The sequence below is a fragment of the Dermacentor albipictus genome, chromosome 6 (assembly GCF_038994185.2).
Source record: "Dermacentor albipictus isolate Rhodes 1998 colony chromosome 6, USDA_Dalb.pri_finalv2, whole genome shotgun sequence".
Taxonomy (NCBI): Eukaryota; Metazoa; Arthropoda; class Arachnida; order Ixodida; family Ixodidae; genus Dermacentor; species Dermacentor albipictus.
In genome coordinates this window covers 25277326-25297380 of record NC_091826.1, presented here as the reverse complement: position 1 = coordinate 25297380, position 20055 = coordinate 25277326, and the positions used below count along the sequence as shown (strand labels likewise).

The following is a 20055-nucleotide window of genomic DNA, read 5'->3' as shown; positions in this document are numbered from 1 at the left end:
CTGTGTTCTCTTTTAACGCGATAGCTTTACGGACCCCGCGTCGCAAAATATCCGGTGTCGGCGTCGGACGTCGTTTCGCTAGAAACCATTCCGAGCCACAACCACTCAGGCCCTCCGCGCGGAGCAGGGGCGTTACGGAACTAAATGACTTCCTCAAAACAAAATGCGCCAGAAAAACCGTAAAGTACAACCTAGACACAACCTACAGACGCGATAGCGTCGTATTGTAATTTGAGTATACCAGAAAACATCATTCTGTTACGCGGAAACTCAAACACAAACCCCTTTTTTTTCCGGCGTTTCTACCATTCGCAGAGCGGCGCGGCCCGCTTGGTTCCTTGCAACAACACCATCCAGATGGCGCTCGCCTCCGCGCATGCGCAAGAAAGCGGCGGTTGCCGGCAAGCGTGACAAGCAGTCACGGATCTTTTAATACTATCCCGTTCCACTCTTAGGGCCGATTTACGCTCGAGCCGCCCATGTCCGCAAGCCGCACCGCACGCGTGCGGTCGCGCGAAAGATTGCACGTATCAAACACTTGTGCACAAATTTCGGTTTACGATGTGTAAGGTATACACTGTGTACACAATGCACACGGTAATTTGTGCACAAGTGGTGGATACGTGCAATTTTTCGCGCGACCGCCAGCGTGCGGTGCGGCTTGCGGCCATGGGCGGCTCGAGCGTAAATCGGCCCTTACTGGCAAGGATTAAGCGTCCTCCGAATTGCCATGACCTCTACGGAGATTGATGCAACACATAAAATGCAAACTACGAGATCATGGCGACATGAGCCATCATATACCCCTGTTTCCTGCTCCAGAACGCTGGTACGCGCCTTTCACCAGCGGGCTGCCTCGCAGTTTGAAGATCGCACCATGAAGGAGTACGAATTTATAAGACCGAGATCTATGGCGTTTCCAGATGTCTAGATTCCCATAGTGTGGTGACCACCGGATCATATCGATTTGAGCAGCTATTTCGTTTCCGCTGGCAGCAAGAACTGTGTGGCTCAAACTCTTGACAAGCGCAAGATGTCTTCCGCCGCATACAGCTTTTATGCGGCTGAACACAAAACCGCATACGGCAGCGATGAGAATATCGTTTTATTTTTTGTCCTTGTTGACCTTGCACTGCCTTCGCGCAGTCTTTTTTTTTATGGTTTATAGGAGGCTATATAAACGAAGATTTGCGTACAATATTGTCTTCAAAGGTCAGGGACATCTTGTTCGACCACCGTGTTGTGGGCTGTCCGTTCCCGTGGAGTATTCTTTAGTGCAAGCAAAACAAAAAAACGAATGGCGGCGCTGAAAGAGAGCTAGTGTAATCAAGTTTCGTTATACACGCGGGCGAAAATGCGTCCTCCATGTCTAACTTGTCGCGCTTGGTCCCGGTTCATATTGCAGGCTCTGTAAAATATACTTTTTTCACATAGAGCCAGGCAAACATACTCATACGTGCATTAAAAACCGTATGGACGCACTCAACAAAGGAAGACAGAGAAGCTTGTTATGCAGAGAAACCAGAGAAACCTGTTATCATCTCTCGTTGAGTGTGATAGTAGATAAGTGAGCTGGGTGCTCTCCTGTGCCATCGATAAGTTTGACGGCTGTCTGCTTTCTTCATGCGGAGTTCTGGGATCATGACCTCAACAGGCAGGCACTCAGGCACACATACATACATACATACATACATACGCGCACACACACACACACACACATATACATACATACATACATACATACATACATACATACATACATACATACATACATACATACATACATACATACATACATACATACATACATACATACATACATACATACATACATACATACATACATACATACATACATACATACATACATACATACATACATACATACATACATACATACATACATACATACATACATACATACATACATTGGTGAAAAAGACAGTATTGCTTGAAAAGATAACGCCATTACGTAGACGGGAAATTTTCCGCATGATGCTTGTGTCGTTATGAAGTGGGACAAAGGAGAGTTTACACCCTCCTATGCACATATAAAGAAACTTCACTATAGCTAGCTTGCGCGTACAGTTGTCGTCGTTGCAAATGATATGCACCGTAAAGAAGTATTCGTAATGCGTTGCAAAAGAAGGCCAGCGCTCTCGGATGATACGAAGCGATACCAAAATAGAAAACCGTTCTGCCAATTCTCATCTCTCGTTTAAATACACTCAAAACCGAGACAGTGCGAGAAGTCTTCTTACGACAATATACTTAAGTGCAAAGTCTCGCACGACGACAATCTGCCGTGGTCGTTTTCTTATTTTGATTTCGAAAGACGCGATTGCAAAGTTTATAAAAAAAAGCCGCTCGAATCAGAAATGCCGACAAAGTACATTATTCATTTGCATCACTTCAACAGTCGTCTACTCGATGACAGACCACTGCGAGGCGGCGACGACATCGCTTAATGGTGTGGCACGTATACTTTCTGAAGACTGAGTATATGCGTCAGTCAGACAGTAGGCTTCGTTTCCGTTTTTCTTATATTTGTATTTCATGCATCATAGTTCCAGCCAGCCAAGTTGCTTCCATGCAGGAACATGCCTAAGTGGCAGCGGACTTCGTCCTCCAACGCGTTCGCCTCGGCAAAAAAAAAAAAAAAAACTGGCGTAAGAAAACCGAAACGCGACGTTGAAGCGCGCGCACACAGGCGCCGAATTTAATGGCCCACTCCGCCCAAGCCGGCGACGTGACAACGCGTGGGAGATTATTAACGAATTCTCGGGTTCAAGACGATCGAATGGGCGAGAAAAAAGAAAAAAAAGAAACAGGAAAGGAAATTACGTACGGGCGAAGCCTATAGTGATGAAAGGGGACAAGGACACCCTTTAATGGCGCGGAAAACGCCGATACTGTTACGCAATGCCCTGGAACGAGCTGCAGACTCTTCGTTTTTTTTTTTATGGTCCCAGACAATCATCCGTCAGAGGAGAGGACACAGAAAGAAAAAAATAATGAAGACACAGACAAGAGAGAGAGAGTTGAGGTAATACGACACACGTTCCGGTACGTCTTTCTTGAAAAGCCCTGTTCGTCGCCGTATATGCAGCGCTTGTTTACGTGGTGCTCGCTTTGAGGAAAGCGAGGAAGCAATTAACCTCTCCCACCTCCGCGCCCGCGATAACATTCCAAGAACTTCAGCCCCGCTGCGGCAATGCGTGGGCACGCTGCTGATTAAATCGAACAGGCTGGTGAAGGCGCACGCCTGAAGCAGGAACGTGCCGGTACAGAAGGGCACCGTGTCCTTCGTTTTTTTTTTGCCGCTCTTTTTTTTTCTGAATAAAGGTGTAACGGTCCTTGGCGTGTCATTAGACGCAGCTGTTTCTTGTGTTAAGAGTGTCCGCAGCTTGGACCAGCCAAGCGTTCACGCCACAGGGAGTAACGCGCGGGAACTTAAAAGGGGCCTCGGTGCCTGGTCTAATGTACCGGTAGCCCAGGTTATCGCGTCCTCGTTAATTCCTTTCCTGTTTTGAGCGTGTTCGGTTTTGTTTTTGCCCTCTCCACGAATGGGCTCCGCGAAGTTCCTGGAATGCCGACCCACCTGACCTGACTTCGACCCTGCTTTCTCCGACCCCAGCGTCTGCTCACTAATGATCAGGCGAGGCGTTCTGCTTCAGGCAGGCGAAATCTGGGAGTTGGAGCAGACTGGGAGTTGGAGCAGGCTGAGTATTCCATGTAAGCCCAGCACGGGATGGCATATTTGGCGCCTCTAATACTTCCGTGAAAATTTTCCTCCGTTCAGTGCACGGGCTTAACAGACCGTTTATAGTGTCCTAGTGTATGGTGTCCCTCTCACACGTACTCAGTACTTACTCTCTCACTTTCTTCCTCTTTCTATTTTTCCTTTCCCCCACCCCCAGTGTAGGGTAGCAAACCGGATGCTGTTCTGGTTGACCTCCCTGCCTTTCTTACCCTTGTTTTCTCTCTCTCTCTACCTCCGTTCAGCCGATGGCGCGTGGATTGCATTCAGAGTGGAACCAATGGAGCAGCCCTCCTACGTGTTCTGTTTTTTTATAGCTGGCCAACGCAACTTGCAGCTTTTGCCGTCCTGCACCGTTGTCATGAGGTGGAGTTTACGTGTAGAAGCTCGCTTGCCTCGCAGGTGGTTGGCATCCATGTGAACGGTAGGGAGTGCCGTACTGAGTCAGATTACGGATCAGATTACGAACCGATGGCAGCCTAAGAATGCAGTTTCCAATGCACCGCTGCCCAACACACATAGAGTGTGTGTAAACGTAGCAGCCAATTACGTTCCATGATTCCCTTGACGTCACGATGGAGGCGAGTGTCTTTCAACAGCGTCTTATTTCGGGATCTGCGGCTTGGAGCGAAAAGGCAACGAAGCCGGCTACAGTGGTGCTTCTTGGGAAAGAAACGAAGAGAATAAACGAAGGAAAGTGTGAATTAATGAAAGAAATTAGTAAAGGAATGAGCAAATGAAGGGAATATAATATACATGAAGGAGAACCAAACGCCAGAATTAAAAAAAAATGCAGCAAAGAAGGAAATGGGTTAATCAAGAAAGGGAATTAATAAACAATTGAACGAAGCAAGGACGAAATGGGCGAAGGTAGGGAATGACTATATAAACAAATGAGCGAAAGAAACACGGAGTGAGTGAAGGAAGAGAACGAATGAACGACTAACTGGCACAGATGGAGGAAGGAACGAAGGAAGGAAGAGAACGTAAACAGTGAGGAGTATTTGCGGTAAAGAGCAGTTCGGCTGTGGCCGCGGCTTTCCTTATAGGAGGGCGCACTTTCCTGTAGCGACCGTGGAGCCTGTAGCGAGTATCGACGGTAGCGATGAAGCGTCTGCGATTCTCGATTCCCGGTACTGCACATGTTTTTCGGGCACGCAGCAAGCAACGCGCTCGCGGTCTACTTTGACCTTTGCGCTGAAAAACAAAGGGTTTCGAAAGCGAGGCGTGGGCGTTGTCACCGGGTCTCGGCCCGGAATAAGCAGCAGGGTCGTTTAGGTTCAGCACCCACGCGCCCATTTGAGGCCTTGCTACCTATTTTCGGAAACAGGGGTTGTAATGTCGGCACGGGCGTTCTCGGCACGTTAAAAACGCCGTCCTGCCTCGTAGGCTGGTACGTGATAGTGTATTTTGGTTCACCGCTAGTTGTCAGGTGCGGTACGTGGCCTTACCTAGAACTGCTGTAATTGTTTGTTGTTGTTGTTGTTGTTGTTGTTGTTGTTGTTGTTGTTGTTGTTGTTGTTGTCGTTGTCGTCGTCGTCGCAGTTGCAACACAAAGTTCTATCTATAAACATATATCATGCGCAATGTGAAACCAGAGTATGACCTATAGCATGCGTGATCAGGCTTTAATCATGCTGAAATAATTGAGTTCACCGCGAAGTGCACCAAAAATGACTGACGCGAAAAACTGTCATTGCTTTGGGCCGAAATGTAAAGAAGAAGAAAACGACTGTATGATTATACGCCTCAGTGCATGCAGAAGCCAACGTGTTCCGATAGTAAGCTTCTGAGTAGCTAAATTAACGTAAGTTATTTATCTTTATTTTAGATGTCGGAAGATGAGAACGTACGTTACGATAGACCCGCATATCTTAAACTTCCAAATTCACATACTATCGCAGTTTATAGACAACAATGAGAAGGAGAACAACCACCAAATAATCTGGAGAGCTGCATAGTACCGCGTCTCTCAAAGCCCATCTGTGTCTGTCGGAACGTTTATCACGAGTCGATACAGACATGCTTTGTTGTCATCCAGTTAACTCTCCTCAACGCAGCCTGACGTCAGGAGTATAATTCACTGGACGTTCACTGGCCTTGCAGTTGTGTGAGCCATTCAAACCAGCCCTCTGATAGAACAAGAGTCTATAATTGTTAGTAAAAAAAGACGTTTAGATAGATAGATAGATAGATTAGATAGATTAGATAGATTAGATAGATAGATAGATAGATAGATAGATAGATAGATAGATAGATAGATAGATAGATAGATAGATAGATAGATAGATAGATAGATAGATAGATAGATAGATAGATAGATAGATATGTGCCTAATTAATTGAACAGTTAGTTAGTTAGTTAGTTAGTTAGTTAGTTAGTTAGTTAGTTAGTTAGTTAGTTAGTTAGTTAGTTAGTTAGTTAGTTAGTTAGTTAGTTAGTTAGTTAGTTAGCTAGTTAGTTAGTTAGTTAGTTAGTTAGTTAGTTAGTTAGTTAGTTAGTTAGTTAGTTAGTTAGTTAGTTAGTTAGTTAGTTAGTTAGTTGGCACTAGTTTTGCCCCCTCACAGTCGCAACATAAAATGTTATTCTGCATCTGCCTGCTCGGACGGCAAGTCAGTTTTTCGTCTTTTGTCTCCTGCAATGATCGCTGCTGACCAAAAATCCTATCGAACAGAGTGATCGAAAGTTTCCTCCATTGTCGATAGACGTCAAGAGACTACCTATATAGTTGTATCCTTCAACACTTTAAATTTTATATTCAGAAACGTTTTGCACACGGTTGCGTCGTGCGATAGTGGTAGTGCTTTAGCTATACACGAAAATGCAAAAACACGTTGCAGGAACCTCTTTAGCGCAAGAATGTGCAGCGAACTGCAAGAAAGTTCGGAGCACAAAATTCACGAGAACGATAATAAGTGACTCCATCAACGAGTGCGTAACTTCGGTATGCGATGTGGTAGTCGTACGGAAAAGCATGCACTGCAAGATTCCACTTGAGGAAGACCGCATGAAACGGGTTTATCTCGTTTATTATTTTTTTCATATCTTATGCTCGAAAACTTTCGATCTCGTGGGACTGCCAAGGCTCCAGCCCCTACTCTAGTCTTCAGCTACGTTGCAAGTATTCCACGAAGTACAAGTGCCTGCTTCGCGTCGAACGCACGCAAAGTCATCAATGAGGCGCGGGGGGGGGGAGGTGACACAGATAAACTTTTGCGCCTCCTCTTCGTTTGTGTTGTGCCTTCTTTAAGTTGTTTTTTTTTTGTTGTTGTTGTTATGTCTTCGCTGGCATATCTTTTTTTATGCTCTAGTAAACGACTTCTCCTTTCCCACTCAAGAGCACGTGGCGCAGTTTATGGCTGCTGATTTTGACGGACGAGCTAGGCTTATCGGCCTCGCTCTCACCCTCCCTTCCTTCTCCGCCTCCGTCTTGGCTTTACTTACTTGATAATTTATTTACTGATTTACTTATTACTGTTTACCTATTTCCTTACTACATTGACAGAAGCGCGATGTTTTCTTTTATCTGGCTCGCGTTCGCGATCCATGCATTCTCGGTGACCGCCATTTTTCTCTCCCTCTCCTCATTTATTCCCTAACTCCCTTCCAAACCATCTGCTTCCCAAAAGCAAATTCACCGGGATGCCGAAGTGCACGGAATCCGAGGCTTCACTGCAACGTATCTCTCGCTTCCTGCTTCGACAGCTTCTCCTCAAAGTACGTTTTTCCCTCTTTTGCTGCTTGACTCGCTTATCCTTTCCTTGTTTCCCTTTTTATTTTTTTTTCTGCTTTGCTGCCCGTTGCAAGCGGCAGTCCATTCCAGCCAACAAGCCAAGAAACGTCGTTTTCGTCGTCTCGTTCCTGCAGCAGACGCGTGCACTTGTCAGGAACCCCCCTCCCCCACCCCCTTGCGTCGCACCCTCTCCGCTCTCCCTCTCCACGCCTACCACACTCACACTTCGCCTCCTGTGCGCTGCCCTGGAACGCATTACTAAACAGAGTGAACGAACTAGGGAAAAGAAAAAAAGAGGAGGAAGCTGGATGTCTGGTACGTGGCTCGCGATAAAGAAGGAACTAGAAAAAAATACGCCACGAAGTAGCATGCGCAGTGAGTGAAAACGTTTGTAATAGTCTCGATGTTAGATCTAATGCAGAACAAGAAAGAGAGAAAGAAAGAAAGAAAGAAAGAAAGAAAGAAAGAAAGAAAGAAAGAAAGAAAGATAGAAAGAAAGAAAGAAAGAAAGAAAGAAAGAAAGAAAGAAAGAAAGTCCAATGCGAAGGCGACGGTTTACGCTTATTGTAATTCTCCTACATATTCAGTTGTTGCAAAAAAAGAAGACTAGCAAGAGAGAAAGAAAGGAGGAAAGGAAGAAAGAAAGAAAGAACGAACGAACGAAAGAAAGAAAGAAAGAAAGAAAGAAAGAAAGAAAGAAAGAAAGAAAGAAAGAAAGAAAGAAAGAAAGAAAGAAAGAAAGAAAGAAAGAAAGAAAGAAAGAAAGATAAGGAGGCCGTACGTAGGAGACAGCTTGCTGAACCTCATCTACATATTTGCTTCCTTCTTTGTCTGCTTTCGTTCGCGTCTTCTCTCGTTTGGGTTACCACGGGAACCCCGGAGAGCTAGCTGGCACGCGCCAGGCTCAAAGGGCCCGGGAGTTAAGGCGGCGATGCCTGGCAGCCAAAGCCTATCTTGACGACCAGATCCTGCTACTACAGCTGAAGCCGGCCGCTCTGGAGTCAAGGCCGGCTGCTGGGCGACCGCCACCCGGCCGGCCTGGGGGGGGGGGTCGTCCGCGTGATGCACTGACCAATGAATTTGTCTTCAGGCCTCCTTTTTTGTTTACCTCCTGCTCATTTTATTCCCTGAGAGCGCGTGTACGCGTCGTTTTGGCCCACACGGAACAAATTTGGCTTGATCCCCACTTCCTCGCCCGAGCCCACTCGCCGTATCCCCTCAGCGTTGCCGGATCCCCTCCAAGACGGGTCCCCGTATGCTGTATGCTGTATGCTGCATGCTGTATGCTGTATGCTGTCCCCGTAACGTGTGGCGTATGCGTGTGCCGAAGAACGCGAGGTAATGAGTGCGACAGAGCTAGCTAGTTGCGTAATTATCTAGACAGCTAGCCAGCCAGTCAGCTGGCTGTCTAGCTAGCCAGCAAAGTATGTATGTGGTAACCGTTACTTTAAGTCGTCAACAAACGATAAAACAAAATGCTACATGTCGCGAGAATGGGGAGCTTTAGAAACAGGGGATCCAAAGATAGGGAAGGGTATCTGCTCGACACGGAACCGGATGTAAAGAAGTTGACAAAGTGTTTAAAGCGGGGTGGCGCTTGTGCGCATGCGCATTGACGCAGACACTATCTTTACACACGCTAAGCAGCGTGCGCAGGTTTTTTCTAAAGCTCACTATTTCCCTGTTAAAAAATTATATGATGGGGTTTTACGCTCTAAAACCCCCATTTGTTACAATTCCCTTTGGTACATAACTTCATAATCTCTCTAAGTAACCCAGTGTACCTTGTTTTTTTTTTTCACAGTCTCCCTCATAAGGAGCTTCTAAACTCTTCTAAAACTCCATCTGCAACTTCGCTAAGCTACATCTATAGATTGCCTAATAGGGACCTTTAGAAATTGCGTGCCTAAGTGGAACAGCAATGATGAGTTTCAGGGATATGGTATCAAAGTGGCGTAGCGCACACCGAAAACCGAACCTCACTTGTAACTATTAGTAAAATTCTGCATCCTTTTGCACGGCTGGCGGAACACGCGAATTACGTCCGTTACACTTGAGTCCTTTGTCTCTAAAACTCTCAAATAACCAACTTTCTTTTAGCTAGCTTTTACTGCCTTGTTCAGTTCGGGCTGCGCGCGTGAATCCTTCCGTTCTCCCCACTTGCCGCCTCCTTCTTTCTTGACGCGCGAAGTGTATGGGCAGCGGCGGAGAGGTTCGCAAAATACTTGCGTACTTCACACCGGCAACAACGCACGCCTGTCTCCTTCACCGAGCCTACACCCGTCGCCAAGCGACATACAGTGACCCACGTTTACCGCTCCTCAATGCTTTGCATGCGAAGCCTTGCTTTTGCCAACCGCCCCACGGCCTACGCAAAGAGAGACCATCCTTCCCCAGGTAGTGACAACGCATCAAAAGAAAAGAAAAAGAAAGGAAGAAACAGCGTGGACAACGATTGCAGCAACAAAAAGGGTCCCATAAAACCCCAACTCCTGACAACGTCCTCCGAAGCGCCGTGTCAGCCACAATTTTATCTCGTACAGGGAAGCCCGAAAAAACAGGAACGGCGTAAGGGTTGTCGTTTTCGGTTCGCCATCGCGTCTGCGTTGGAAGCGAGAATTCTGTCGTCTGCTTTTTGTTTACGTTCGTCGTCTGTTTCTTCGTTTTCCTTCTGCCCGCCCCCTGGCTGCAGCCTGGTCGTTACGATTCAGACCTCGTGCATTGTTCTCCGCCAAGTGATTGGAACCGTCGCTTTCTTTGTTCTTTGCCGCGGCCTTTGTTTTTATTGTTGACTTCTTTCTCACTCACACCCGTTCTTGCTAATGCGTGCCTCGTTTAAGGAGACGCTTCGTTCACGCAATGGTTGGCTCCTTTCTTTGTTTTCTTTTTCTTCTATTTTGGTCGCAACTTTCTTGTTTTCTAAGACCAGAATTACCACGCACTTCAAGAAATATTCGCCGATGTATCGGGTGCCTTAAAGCACACGAAAGAAACGTCATCTGTTCATGGCATAAACTGCAGTGTTGTTATCGCTTCCCGCGAAAGAAAGAAAAAGGTCGCGATTTCTAAACCAAGTTCGTCGGGCAGGGATGTAATTTATTTTTCAGAATACCATGAATCGAGGAAACGAATGCAATCCCCTTGCGTAACTTCAATCACTTCCAAGAAACGAACGCTGTAAACGCAAAACGCGTCTTGAACGCCCCAGAAACAATGTTAACACCAACTGCGTCGAACTTGACACGCAATTCGCATAGGCAAATGCGGTGTGCGTTACGATAACCAATGTGCAAGACGCCGTTGGTTCCCAGCGCAATTACACCACTTCATTTTTTCTACTTTTGTGAAACACGTTAGATATAATATAATGCTTTGAAAAAAAGATGAGGTCTAGTAGACGTCTGAAGAGTGACGAGTAAAAGACGTCAGGAAAACTGCTTTGAAAGCAAGCGCTAGATTCGCGGTTGAAAGACAGCATAAATGGGCCTAAGAAAAGAAGGACAGTTTTTTTTTTCATTTATTTACCCTAAAGGCCCAGCTTGGGCATTACATAGGAGGGGCGTTAAAGATACCAGCTCCACAAAAGAAATCTAAGCGAAAATAAATTTCTTCGCAGAAAACCCAAGTTCACCTGAATGACTACTTACCCTCCCGACGTCGGCCACTGGGCCAAAGCGACGGGAAGCGCGGATCACGAGCACAGACAGACATAGCAGGAACAGGAAATATATATATATATATATATATATATATATATATATATATATATATATATATATATATATATATATATATATATATATATATATATATATGTAAATACGTGTAACCAGGACCGTAGAAAAGCACAAAAACATTGGCGACGCCAGAAAATGTGTCCTTGTTTCCTAAATCCTGCGGTTGCGTCACACGATGAAATGTGTCTCCCGCTTTTACAGCGTAAGCCGATATTGGTTCATTCCAATAGCTGTTTCGGTTGGCCATGGTGGTCGCCGCCAGCTCCACCGCCAGCATCTGTAGCAGCTATCGCCGGGAATGAGAAAAAAAAAAGCCCAGTTCCTGCCCAGCAGATACACAGGTAGCGGTACAAGGCAGGTAAAAAAGAAGTTTAAGGCGATGTATACGAGAATGGTAAAAAATTTTGTATAGTGTGCACGTGAATTAATCAAGCTTGCTAGGTGACTATGTCACCACCCCGTTTCCGGGAAATAGCAATAAGACAAAAATTCGATAAGATCAAAATCAATAAGAGCAAAATTCGTCCCGTACAAGGACGAATTTTTCCTCAACTGCAAAGCTTTTCTTTCGAGGGACCCGTATGGGATTCATTTGTAGCACTTAGCTACGTTTGGGTGGATGTCTCATTTTCCCTTTATTAAGTACTCAGTTTTTATAGGAATTATTCTTGTCAAACTTTATTTGAACCTCCAATGTTTTGAAAGCTTAGACAATTCGCATTTTACAGTAAATAGCAACACCAATGTCCACCTGCTGCCATCGAAACAAAATTTATGCACTGTTTATTCTTTCTTTGAAATTACAGAATTGGCTATATTGTTGCTGCAACGTAATGCTGGTACTTCTGCGCGTTTTCTGTGTACTCAAATATTCGTGTTTCATGTGAGATGGCTGGTTATAGGGGTTTGCTGGTTCGCACAGGGAATCCGTTTGAACGGACTCTTCAATACATTTCGTCAAACAACTAGTTCCGAAATTCTGGCGGGAGGATTAGAATACTCAGGTTCAACAGAGTTTCGGAGACAAACACACAAAAAAAGATTACGTTACGATTTTCGTTAGCCGATCAAAACCATAGAGACGCCGTTATTCGACGATGTAGAATAGATGTTTATTCTAAATTTATTCTACAGCTATAGTAAGTTCTCACATCCTCGAGAATGAAGTGAACTGCTTATGGCGAACAGCCGCGTAAAACACCTCTCTGAATCCCACGGCTCACATACGACAGCTGCATTTCTCACACTTTTCCCTAACATCTTTGTGCAATGCAGTGAAACCTCTCAATCGCATCAGCCAAGTCAAAACTGGAACCAGAGGTATGGCTCCTCCGTTGTCCGCCTCTGATCGCCTTGAACGTGACGCCAGTTGCCATAATCTAAGAACTTGCACCTTTTTGGGGCTTATCTTGCCTCCCTATGGTGATCATAATCAATGTTTCGAACATTTCTTTTAATAACCACTGCGCGGATGCCTTTCCTGTCAAGACCGCTATATCCCGCTGATATGCGCACGCCGTTCCTTAACGACCAATACCCGGTGCACATCGTTATATGCAGAAAATGGGCGCACAATATGTGATAACTATTGTCGCGGGACAGAGCTGAGCCTTAAAAGATTTTTTAAAAATTTCGATTGTGTGGCGCACAATGGGCTAGCTCGCTTTGCATATCTGCGCTGGAGCTTCAGTGCGAAGCGCTTCAACTTTTAGTTTTTATCGATTGATTCGATATGCTGTCCCTCTAAACTGTCACCGACCAATTCATTTCGTCAAGAGAGTAATTTTTGTTTCCTTCCCGTTCACCGTCAAGATTTACAAGATTGCCGGCCTTCATAGCTTAGGTGTCGTGCTGTCGACTATATCACGAGACCTGCAGCTTTCTTTTTCTTTTTTTTGCTTTTTTATACACATATATATTATTCTGCCCACTTTCTTCTAGGTCATTCTTACACATCGCCCCATTCCCTGCAGTGTAGTATGGAGGCGTTTATACGGTGGCTAAGCACTCAGCTTTAGAAAAAAAGAAGAGCTTTCTTTCTTTCTCTCTCTTTCTCTCTATCAGCTCCGAAACACCGCAGCTGCGTTTCGCCGCGAATTACCTGACACGACATTCTAGCCTTCGCTGCATTGCACGGGAGTCGCAAGGCGGAGTACACCAAACACGTTCGAAATCCCGGGTTAGAATATACGAGAAACGCCGCGGCGCGCCTAGTTAACATCTTTTTTCTTTCGTTGCTTTTATTTCTAAGCATCGGCATTCCTGCGGAAAAGCAAGCACTTGTTGTTACGAAGGCGTGTTGCAACGGTGCGCGCCGACCTTCGGAGAATTCTTGTCGTTAGTCACAAATACCCCTTGCCTTGTTCTGGGAAAGAGTCCCACGTGGGCCGCACCCTCCCTTCCCCCCATCCCCGTTTAAATCAGCTGAGGGGCCCAATTTATCGATTTCGGCGAAAGCTCAAGGGCCGTGCCTCTTAAACCCATCCCTCTCCCACTTTCTTCTCCTCCTAAACCAGGCAACCAATGCGGAGGCCGAGGAAATGTTGAAGAAGTGGGAAGGATGCTACCCTCCCCCCCCCCCCGCTCACGCGGCTATGGTTGCGTAAGCGGGGAGGCCAGTCGGAGTCAGACAGGCAAGACAAATGTATTCCCAGGGAGAACGAATATCCGCGGCGCCCACCATAAAGAATGGCCGCAGTGCAACTCGATTCGATAAAATGGAGAGAGAGAACGATTTTGAAATTCTATTCCAGCGAAATCATTTTTTGTAAGATTGCGACAGCTTCCGAGCAAGCATAAATCGGAGTTTACATAATCTTGCTTTAGCGAAGGCAGCGAAGTTTGTTTGCTGGTGTGCATTAATTTATACCGGAATAAAACCGACAAGGTCGCGCACTGGATATGGCGCTCTGGTGCTGAACGCGAAGTCGCCGGTACGATTCGACGTCGCAGTGACCGCCTTCCGATAAAGTCGAAACGCAGAAACGCTCGTGTACTTAGATTAATGCGCACCTAAAACAACTGGGGTGGTCAAAAAACTTAAACCAGAGCTCTCCAATCCGGTTTATCTCACAGCCCCATAGTGTTGCTTTGGGACCATGAACGAATGAATGAATCAATCAATCAATATACGCGAATATGAAGGTTTCGCCGAGAGTCACTGCGGTTAACATACAAGGGTTGATTTCACCATGCTTAGTGTACCGAAGTGCTATACTTCTTTTTTTTTTTTGCGATTGGCCTAGTCCTATCGCTGTTGCAAATAATGTGCTCGACATCAGGACTGACTGGCTTCTCCTCTTAAGTATAAAGCTAATAGCGTAAGATCTCTTTCTCGAATGAGTGCCTCGAGCTCTTGTAGTCGTGCAACAAAAACAAACAGACAAACAAAAAGGAAGCCGCCAGTTTTGTCGATGGTAACAAAACTGCAATTGAATCGGACAGTCTTCAACAATAACGCGCTTCACCGTAACAACTAATTTGGGTTTCATTCGCTCCGAAAACTATAGCAGCAATGCACTCCGTCCCAAAGCTTCACCTTGTCGGCGTACAAAGAGGACAGCGTGAAACCTGGTGAATAGGATATCCAGCTATCATAGCGTTATACAGTTGGTGAAACTCGGGCATCGCTCTCCATTACTAGGTTGCTGTTTTTTTTTAAGGTCACATGGCCGTCTAGAACCGACAGGTAATACACGTTCTTCTAGTGCAATGGACGCTCCTCTTTTACAGTTTTGAAACCGTTATCCCAACTGACAAAGTGTTCTCACAATTACAGACGGGCGCAAACACGCTCAGTCGTCGGCATCTGCCTCGAGCCCGTAAACAACATCTCAGTGGATTCCTTCTGCTGCCTGAATGATAAATAAATGTACTGCAGAAGAGATATGAAACGGAAACCAAATTCGGCGCGTAGGAGCGCAAAACACCAGAAGCCACTGAAACTCAATATACGCAGACGCCAACGCTTGATTTATTCGCTAATCTTTTTTCTTGGTTTTCTTTTATCTTTTTTTTATGAAACACCCGCATACGCTTCGTTAAGATGAGTCAGTGGGTCGCCGCACTTATCTCTCTACTACTGCCCCCAAAAGCTCATTATAGGGGGCGCCTTTCGCAACACCCGGAAGCGTTACCGATGCGTCACTTGGGGTTATAGCTGTCGACGCATTTGGCTTGAAAAATCGTTTTCAGCATTTACGCTTCTTAGACCGGTAGCGCTCTACGCTTAGCCTTCCCACAAACTTGTGGTCGAGGGAGGAGGAGGGAAAGAGATAAGGAGAAGGCAGGGAGGTTAACCAGAATAACGTCCGGTTGGCTACCCTACACCGGGGGAATGGGAAAGGGGAAAACAAAGATAACAGGGATAGAGAGGAGGGAAGGAAAGGAGGAAATTGCGGTGAGTTCGCTGACGTGTGTGGCCTTACAGAAATTTCATTAATAGTCACAGATGGTCGCCTTCACCGCTTTATGGGCCGACGGGCGATGGGGGCGGTGTTCCAATAGCACCTGCACAGAAAGCGGCCGATTGTCCAGTTTTTGAAAAGCTTTGGCAAGTTCTTGTCTCTCAGGGGTGTATCGTGGACAGTGGCACAGCAGGTGGTCGATGTTTTCTTCGGTGCCACAGACCTCGCATGCTGCGCTGTCAGTCATTCCAATTAATGTAGAGTATGCCTTTGTGAAAGCAACTCCTAACCAAAGGCGACAGAGAAGCGTAGCTTCACGTCGAGGTCGAGAATTCGTAAAGGAGCGTACGTCCCAGATGCCCAGATGACGCAAGCAAATGTGGTGCATTGCTATTGCTTAGCTCGGGCGTTGAGAGGTGACTTTAACGCAGAAACGCCGGGGAGAACAGGACCCGTTCTCAAGTTCCGTCTGAGTAAGATGGTGATCATGATGATTATCATCGTCATCTCCAGCTTCCTCAGAGAGGCTGTTGGGCCATGAATCAGTTGGCAGTAGAAGATATTAAAGACGAAGAAGCACGATCGTAAGCAATATGTGAGTGAACAATTATTATTTTTATATAAACAAACCATCGTGGACTGTTGATTTGAGCTTGGCATGTTGATACGGCACAAGAAAATCTTCCTCACTGATAATTTACTCTCATTGAGCAGTTTTTGTTTTCTTGCGGGGCATGAGCGTTTAGTCGCTACTACCTTTGGAAAGCTATTTCGGTGTTCCCTCCAATATTACCTGAGACAGTGCTTTAAGGGGATAAGCAAAAATTCAAAAACAAGGATGCTACCATGAATGAATAGTACGTAAGCGGAGCGTACAGAATAACGATAGCGGATCTCCATCTACCAACCGGTTCTTGACCTATCCCGTTCAATGGGTACGTTGCGAGACGTTAGGATCGGCATTATGATTATTAGGTGACCGCGTCTAATCCTTCCTGCGCTTTTGCGATAAAAAGTCACTCTCAAGGTGCCCGAGATGACAAAGAACAACAACCCACATTTGTTAGCCTCGCACTGCCTCGCCGGTTTCCGTAGACATTCTGACATTGCAAACCTCCGGCTGTCGTGCCGAAGGGGCAAGGTCAGAACGGAGTCTAATCAAACTGAAGACGATCCAACTCCAAACGATGCCTGCTGCAGACGCATCAGTCTGGGGCTTGGTAGCCTCGGTCCCAATTGCAGCTGCAACCACTGTCCGGGGCTTATGCATTTGCACAACTCGTTGTCGTCGTCCGAGAAAGACGACGACACCGATAGGTTGGAAGCATTGTGCCTGCGTTGCCTAAGCCGTGTCACCTCTCACCGCGGCGCTCTACTATCTGAAGCTTACATCAACTAAACTATAACGCCTCTTGACGTTTGGTCAGACATGTTTACGGCCAGAGCGGTACACATTAAATATGGATATTTGAGATCGACGCCCCCTCTCCCCAGTTCTTCTCCTTTAATCGAACCTTAATCGAATCTTAATAAGGGCGGTACGTGTAACGGAGCCGGCCTTCCTCGCAGTCTTCTATATTCAGCAAGCTGGTTTCTCTGTGTTCTCTTCGTTTTGCATTTTTGTTATTTTTTTATCGCGATAGCAAATATATGGGCACTCCAAGCAAATTCTTTTACAGCGTCGCCATCGCAGTGAGGTTCCATATATATTTAGGTATATGCATGCAACATGCGATTCCTCGCTATATGACATGCGGTGGATACGGAATATACTGTTCTCGTCTTTTTTTTTTCAGAAGAAAGTTATCACGTTCCAGAAGCGGCTGTCACATCGATATACTATTCTTAGCATTGCGCATCGAATTTGCACCGTACATGTCCTTGAAATGCTACAGTTAAACCATACAGCGATTCTGCGATCAAACACTCCTGCAGTTTTGGTCTCACCATATGCGGCATCTTTCAAAAGATGAAGCGCCAACAGCGACAGCACACTTAAGAAGGAGCAAGGACAGGACAAGGCGCTTCCTGTCCTTCCTGTTCTGACAAGGCGTTCCTTCCTAGTGTACTGTGACTGCTGGCGCTTCATCTGCTGAGAGCTACGCACCAACTAGCCCGTTTTTTGCGGCACCTTATGGCATCGAGGCTCAGGCTTAATTTCTCAGCGCTCGGCGTCCGACCAATGACGTGAAAAAAACAAGCAATCGCAAAAGCAGAAATTGTCTTAGCGATAAGATACTCGTTGACCACGCTTGACCTACCGCGCACGGCTTCAGGTTTTTATTTCCTTCCCGGGGAGCTATGCCCGACATAGTCGAATTCCTCCGAGTTGCCGATTTCGCCATCTGGTGACCTCTTGTTGGCCCACAGGACTGCAAAGCGCCCTTTGATTGGCTCAAAATGTTGCGCAATATGGAGGAACTTGACAATGTCCAGGACAGCACCTCCGGGGAAAAAAATATATGTTGCATCGTTTTTTTCTCTAAACCACGCCCCGTATTTGGAACGTGTCTTAAGACATGCTCTCCGGATTATTTTGACCACCTGTGGGTGCTTTAATGCGCACAGGATTCACGGTACACTGGCATTCTGGCATCGGAATGCAGCCGCCATGAACTCGCCCTCTAAGCAGCGCAAGGCCACTACGCAACCACGGCGGATACTACAAGGTAACGTTGAACTGGATACAAAGTACCAGGTTAACACCGTACTGTTATCGAAAACGTTATGCATACATGCTGTCTCATCTGATTGCTCATTCCATTTGGGAACTCGGTTGAAAAAAAACACATTATTTGAGAACATAAGTCCGCTCCTAAGGTTTCCTCCTCTCCTCACACCTGTTTCCCTCTCCAGATTGCGTTTCCTGCAGTTTACTGTGCCACAGGGTCGTGCATTCGAGCCGCCAAAGTGCGCGAAGTAGACAAACTATTACTTTAAGCCGAAATTAACGGGCAGAAGGCTTACGAGGCCTAATTAAGGTGTCGACAAGCTTGCACAAAAATTTATTTTCATAATGCCGACCGCGAAGAAAAGCTGTCAAAATGGTCAACGTATGTCGATCGCACTCGCAATGCCGACAGCGATAACTGATAAGCCCCCCCCCCCCTCTCCCCCCCCTAAAAATTAATGCCGCGTCTCAACTCGCAAACCAGTTCGTGCGTACGTTACCACAGATTGCGATAACATGCACCGGCTGATTGCAATGAGGAACATATCACTGTAAGATGAATGCCAGTGGTAAAGGTAAAAAAAAAATCAAAATCTGTTAATCTCGGCTCTGCGTCTTATATACTTCCGAAGTTAGGTGATTCCATTCCTAAAGTTTACTTCTGGCGCGAAGTGAATGTCCAGCAACCTTCCGCATGCAAGTGAGTTCTGCGCTCAACCGACGTGATAAACACCGGACCGTCCAATGTCTAACAAAAACGTTATTTCCGAACCGAAAAACCAGTCCGACCAAACAGCCATTCCGCTTTCTACGCTGCAGTCCACGCGCTCTCCTCGAACCCATTAACGCCGCCATTGCGCTTATAGCGTTCCCCAATCGACATCACAAATAAGAATCGACCGTACGAAATAGCTCGCTCCGCGGTCTGACCTCCCTCGGAGCAGGACACAATGGTCCATTTTCTTCTGCTGCCATAGGGCAACCCTCGCGAATGCGCTGCAAGTTTATCACTTCCTTTTTTTTTATTTTTCAGGAGTATTTTGTCATATCGACTCTCAAGCCGCTCTCACAATCAGTCAACCGAACACCATCAATCTTCAGGAGAGACTCCGTCGGACCTCCGGTAGCAGGAATCCTCACCTACGAACATCATTGGAGCTCAGAGGAAAAGATAAATAACGTACTTTCTTCGAGTCTTTGTAAATACAACGAACGTCGTTGACTTGTTATCAATTTCCATCGCAAGCTTCCTTATTCCTTTTCTTTTTTTTTTTCACTCTCGGAAGACAAATGGATCGCACCCACGAAACTTGAAGCTCCGACCTAAGGCGCTCAAAATGAGGAATTTCCCTGCGCAGAGAAAAGAAGGCGACGCTGGGTCCTCCGATTCTGTAGCTGTAGTGTGAAATGTGTAGATATGTACGCACCTAATGCTCGCGTCACACAGGAATGTTCTCGTAAATTTTCTATCGGTCGTAAAATCTTCAGTTAAAGGCCACCAACTGCAACGACATCTTGGGCCACATGAAAAGCCTAGTTTCAGAATAAGTACACATGCCGCAGGCCTACGTGTAAATTTCCCGTTTGAAATTCAGTTGGATGCGTCAAGGAAGGCTCACCAACGTAGACCTTTTGATACCAACGCACATAAAAGAGAGAGAGAGAACACCGCCATTACCGTTATCTGGGAGTGACTCATGTCTCAGAACGTGCAACGCCTCGCCATGACCTTAATAGTTACACGCCGC

The 20055-nt window shown here is 46.2% G+C and overlaps 1 protein-coding gene and 1 long non-coding RNA gene across 5 annotated transcripts in view; one reads left to right on the top strand and one right to left on the bottom strand.

Annotated features, from left to right (window-relative positions):
- The window catches only part of LOC135896516 (mucin-19-like), a 379214-nt gene that overhangs the window by 192096 nt on the left and 167063 nt on the right, over positions 1-20055 (bottom strand). The window lies entirely within an intron of this gene.
- LOC135896519 (uncharacterized) lies at positions 5490-19515 on the top strand. 2 transcript variants are annotated; one of them, XR_010562728.1, is made up of 4 exons: positions 5490-5567; positions 7390-7477; positions 18205-18305; positions 19341-19515. It is a non-coding gene; the product is annotated as an uncharacterized lncRNA (long non-coding RNA). The 2 variants fall into 2 exon arrangements; XR_010562727.1 differs by lacking the exon at positions 7390-7477.